This window comes from Rhipicephalus microplus, chromosome X (genome assembly GCF_043290135.1).
Source record: "Rhipicephalus microplus isolate Deutch F79 chromosome X, USDA_Rmic, whole genome shotgun sequence".
NCBI lineage: Eukaryota > Metazoa > Arthropoda > Arachnida > Ixodida > Ixodidae > Rhipicephalus > Rhipicephalus microplus.
This window is the reverse complement of record NC_134710.1, coordinates 54,163,759-54,169,758: the sequence shown is the minus strand read 5'-3', so window position 1 is coordinate 54,169,758 and position 6,000 is coordinate 54,163,759.

Genomic DNA, 6,000 nt, shown 5'->3' with positions numbered 1-6,000 from the left:
CCATGGTTCTCCGAAGAATGATGAAGGATAGCATGGCGAATGTCTCGATACTGCACAAAAATTATGATTTATGGAGTAGTGGGTACCATGCAAGTGTGGTCATAGCAGTCCCCCAAAGAGTTAAAAAAAGGCGCACTCTTCCAGCCTTTGTTGTGACTGCTGCGCAGCCGGCGCAGGCCTAGCGGCTTTCTTGATTTCAGTAAAGCTATGAAATGTGGAAACTTGGGCAAGTTTGGTAGGACATAACTGACTGATTGATATGTGGGGTTTAACGTCCCAAAACCACTATATGATTATGAGACGCCATAGTGGAGGGCTTCAGAAATTTTGACCACCTGGGGTTCTTTAACGCGCACCCAAATCTGAGCACACGGGCCTACAACATTTCCGCCTCCATCGAAAATGCAGCCACCGCAGCCGGGATTCGATCCCGCGACCTGCGGGTCAGCAGCCCGCACCTTAGCCACTAGACCACCGCGGCGGGGCCTATCGACACTCTGGTGCTCGCCTTGGGTTTATTGTGTTGTCAGTGCGTCTTCCGAGTTAGCACTTATAATGAAAACATGCACTGTTAACTTTCTTTAAAATAAAATGGTGTCACCGTATCGGGGTGAATTTTCAACGAGTGGCGTGATGGCCGGAGGAAAGCGTGGAAGAAATGATGTCGACAAGAGGAGGAGGGGGAGGGGAGGTCTTGGCGCTGGTAACATGACGGCCAGAAGGGGAGCCGGCTCGGCCCGTTTACATGAAGTCGTCGTGGTCAGTGAGTGAGCTGTTCAAGATCTGGCGCATGGCGTGCCAGGGAAAAGAGAGAAATAGAGAAAACCGAGTGCGGCGGGCTTCGACTTGGCCCATGGCCATGTTTCGGTCTGGCTGTTTTCACCACAGGCGGGCACGAGACCAAGCGGCGGCAAAACCAGGATCCTCGCCACCGGACACTGCTGACCCTTTTGTGGCAGCTGAGCGGAGGGGCCAGGTCTGTGAGCGCCCCTAGGTATAAGACGCCCTCTAACTATAGCATGCGCGTTTTTTTATAACGCGCCTATACCTACAAATAGTGAGAGAAAATGCATCCTGAAAAAAATTTTGGTCGAACACGTGCATTGACGCACGCGCTGCGGAAACCTTACCAACATTATTTTCACCTTGTCTAGGCTATATGATACCCGTCGCAAGAATAGTCAGGCAAAGTGTAATGATAACCCGGAAAAGTAGGATGTATGTAGGGTGACACAACCATGGCAGGCGTGCAATATAGTATCTTGACCTGCATCTCACAATAACACATTCTTATGCCACTGTTCGTAAAGACAGAAATCATCCAATTGTCATCTAGAGCATATTGTTAGCCAAGGCGGCCGAGTAATCGCAAGCAGAACTTTCGAGTGAGGATGTCTTGGACATCCAACGGTAAAGGGAATCATTCGCCCATTACAGCCCCTTCATTTTCTCCTCTTTTTTTTCATAAGGCACACTCTAAATAAAGAAATTTCTTGCCGCATTATATGTGAATATTCTTCCCATCTGATTCCGTTAATGCCTCGTGGTCGGTCCTGGCTGACTGAAATGCCGAGCACGACTGCTAAATTCAAGACAGAAAAAGAAATACTCCTAGGCTCCCTTGTGCAGCCGCTTCTATCTACATGAAGTCGAAATATGCCAACTTTTTTTTTGAAAAGTCGACGTGGGGAACCTTTCGCATCCGCCACCGAAAGTTTTTTTTTTCAAGTAACGTGGTTTTGCAAGGCGGAGGCATTGTGTCTTTCTGCTCCTGACCTATTTTTGCACTGCCTCCGGAATGGGCCCATCTTTGACGAAGCAATGACCTCATGTGACACGATGACGTCATAGCTATGTCACATGTTGCTGACGCTGCTGACAGGGGATGCCGACAAGAAACGTCGGTGAATTTTCGCGTTTGAAGAGGCTTCTAAGGCTTTCGCTTTTAAAAAAGTGAGAATACCCATGAAGTTCGCCTTACCCGGACGTTTCTACTATTGCGGTCATCAATCATATGGCACTCATTGTATAGGCTTGAGACGTGCGCTAACGTGCAGTTATTGACATGGCAGTTGTAAAGACACACATTAGTGACATTTTTGAGATGAGCATGTGAACATAAGCAATTGTATTGCCATTGCTGAATTGTCTTTGTAATTAGTGCATTACGCTGCACTAATCACGCGGACTTTGTACTTTAAGTTACGCTGTCCTGTGATGTTGAATAACATCGCAGTGCAAGCGCAAGCAACATAGTTACTCAAGAGCCTGCAGCATGTATTTTATCGTATTCCTATCCTGCGAGTGACCGTAAGTCTGGTCCATTGAGAGTGAAACATTACAAACTCTTATTCTTCACTCTCTCTTTTTATTATGCTGACGAACGATTTGTGGTGGTGTTACAGTATGTATAGTTTTTGTGCAGGAAGTTCATTAACAGATGCTGCTAACAAGCGCAAGCTAAGCTATTGGTTTTTCTAATCCTAAAAACAATCTGCAACGCTTTCTTAGCATGGTTACAAAATACTGCTGATCGATAGTTGAGGTTCCTGAGAAGATATGAGCCAAACGTTACGACGAAGCACGTGGTCTGGGACTTTATATCTCGGAGTCAGCTTTAAATCACTAGCACTTCTTTCGACAAATGACGCCATAAATGCAAACTACCACGCCATTAACGAAAGGTTCATGACCATTGGCTCGTTTGGGCATCTCGTGAGCTGCATCGTTACCGTAGCCGCCGCGGAATGGCGCGACTTGCCCATGCACTCGTTGGTACGCGGGTTGAATCGCTACGTCGTCAAGATATTTTTTGCCAAGAATTTATCATTCTCTTTCTTTCTTTCTTTCTTTCTTTCTTTCTTTCTTTCTTTCCTTCCTTCTTTCTTTCTTTCTTTCTTTCTTTCTTTCTTCCTTTCTTTCTTTCTTTCTTTCTTTTTCTTCTCTTTTGTTCTTTTTTTCTGAGTTTCTGCACTCGTTCTCTCACACATCAGAGTTAGCAGAAGCATGCGCCCGACAAATCGGCGCACGTGTTCTGTGAGCGATGCAGAAGATGAAGAGGACGAAGAGCGCCTGCTAGTTTGTGATGATGATAACTTCCGTTCACATATTATGGCCTGACGCTGAGCTTAAACAGCCCCGCAATAGAAACCAAAGAAACGGCTCGAGGTCATGACGCGCGCGTACGAATGGGCGTAGCTTCTTGGCCACTGGTCATCCCCTCCAAACCCCGGCGAATCTTTCAGCGTGCTCGATCACACGAACGTAGAGAGGAAGCACCAAGTCACTGCAATTCCACTTGTACCTCACATACTTTAACAAATTTTTGTGATGATCTATTCTTGAGGCAACACGTTCCTTTAATGAAAGCATCCGATGATTAGTTGTAAACGTGTCGCAGGCATCCTTTAATTAAGGAGAGTATGAGATAGGCTGTTAGCAAAGCTTCTTACGTTTCTTACTCTACTACAATAAATTGCCCTGTGTGCTTGAAATAACCAGTATGCACTAATGTATACGCCGGATTCTACGCAGGAACTTAAGCTGATAGCGTGCCTGAAAATTATGGGAACGAAATTAGGATGGGAAACGTGGGAATATAAGGTGCACATAGCCTAATGATGAAGTTTATTCATGAGCACCAGTACAACAGTATTAAGCATCAAGTTACATTGTGCACATACCATGTACAGCCGTCAGCACCTTTGACTCGAACGCTCCGACGCCTGGCCGAGGCTCGCTTGGACTGAGATCAGCGCCGCCAAGCGTTCAAAGTGACATGCTTGCTTCAGTTAACGATATATGGGGTGTGCGTTGGTTCCACTAGTAAATTTCTGTTTCCAGTTCACTTGACAGACGGGCTCGAATGCACTCACTTGGCATCCTGTTTTCGGCACGTTTTACTCGTGGATATACTTCTTCGCGCGCGCCCATGGCGTTCGTTGCCACACATTCACCTCGACAATGTGAACCATTGCGTGTGACAACTTACGCACCTTTCGAGTTTGAATTCGCAGCTGCTTCTCAAAAGAAATCACAAGTATCAAAAGCAGAGCAAACGCACGTTCATGGCGTTTGTAAGAGTTACACAATAACCCGTGTGCTCATATTTGGGTGCACGTTAAAAAACCCCGGGCGGTGAAAATTTCAGGAGCCCACCACTGCGGCGTCTCTCATAATTATGTGGTGGTTATGGGGCGTTGAACCCCACATATCAATCGAAGTTGCACAATAAATAAATCTCAAATGCGGTGGCGTTGTTCATGTTTGGATTCATTATAATCAGACAGCGTGAATTGAATTGTTCTCGCAATTTAGAGTGCACGTACCTTCCTGTGAGGCTCACGCTGCACGGAAGGTGCGATCTTAACGCAATGTTTTTGCGTATTCTAAGCAAGGAAGACGCGTGGATACAATGCAAACAAAGCTATTTTCGTGCGTAGTTATTGCATAAACATTGAAATTGCCATCTTATGAAATGCGAGACTGATTCGTTCAATAAAAGAATACTGATCGTAAATAAAATATACCAGACAGTAGCAGTGTGAATCTGCAGATACAGTAACTGGTTGCCCCGTCATATTTTCCTGATGCGGGTCGAAATTTCCGGAGACCAGAACTACGGGACCCCTCATAATCAAACTGTGGTTCTGGGACGTTAAACCCCAGATATTATTACACGCACAAATATTGTGCTCCAGGATTACATCTTCCGTGCAGCATGAACATAAAAGGAAGGCACACTGTAAATTGCGAGAAAAGTTCAATTCACGCCCTCTGATATAATGAATCAGAATATGAACAACGCCACCGCATGTCAAATTTATTTATTGCGCAACTTTTACAAACGCCACGAACGTGCGTGTGCCTTGCTTTTTATACTTGCGATTTTTTTTTGAGCAGCAACTGCGAATTGAGGCTCAAAAGGTATGCAAGCTGTCACACGCAATGGTTCCTTGTTAAGCTAAGTATGCGACAAGGAACGCCATGGGCGCGCCTGATAATGTAGCTACGAGTAAAACGTGCCGAAAACGGGATGCCATGTAAGTGCGTTCGAGCCTGCCGGCCATACAGACTAGAAACAGAAATTTACTAGTAAAACCAACGCGCGCTTCGCAACTATCGTAACTGCAGGAAGCATACCCTTTTCAACTATTGGCGGCACTTACCTCTGTCCAAGTGAGCCGAGGCCGGCGCGTCGGAGCGTTCGAGTTAAAGATGCTGATGGCTGTACATGTAGCTGAATGTTTGTGCACCATGATATATCCTGTCGTGCTTTCGCTTTTGCTCTGGGCCAACCAGATGCTGTCAGTATTTTTATTATTTGACTTTCTCTAAAAGAGATCCCTTTAGTTTACGGGCACCGATCTGGCGACGCGTTGAGCGAGTGCCTTCAAGCTTGCGATTTATGACTGCCCACGACCGATTGGAGGTGGCCGGCGTAAGGTCGACGTGAGCGGGCTTGAAAAGGTTTGGACTTTGTTTTCGGTCGCGCCTTGGGTCAGCACAGAGCTGGCCCCGTGTGTGCATTGCCCTAGCCTCCGAGTTGATGAAAACGACGGCTGGGGCCCATGCTCTTAGCAGGCGCTATACTGACCATGAGATTGCGAAAGTTGTGTGAAACGACGGGCAGACCGAACACCGCGCTGTGAATGATTCGGCGCAAAGCAGCCATTGCTTCACGCACACGTATCCAAGGCAGGCTCGTTTATTTGTCCTGTCCGTCGCGCAGGCTTTCCTTGCTACGTGAGGATTAAAAACGGGAAGCACCAGGAGACGGCAACAGCAAGGCATGTCTGTTTTCCCATAAGCCTCGCAGCTTTTCCCCTTCAAGATGAGGTGTAGAGCAGCGAACGTGAACGTCGTCGCAAATTTTCCCCGAGCTCCCTCACACTTTGAGTTATGGTTTGAGCAACCTGTGTTTCCAGGTGGACTCAAGTTTGTGACCGTCGCAAGCCTTAGCGATACGAGACTTGGCTTGTGCGGTAACGGTGGTCAATG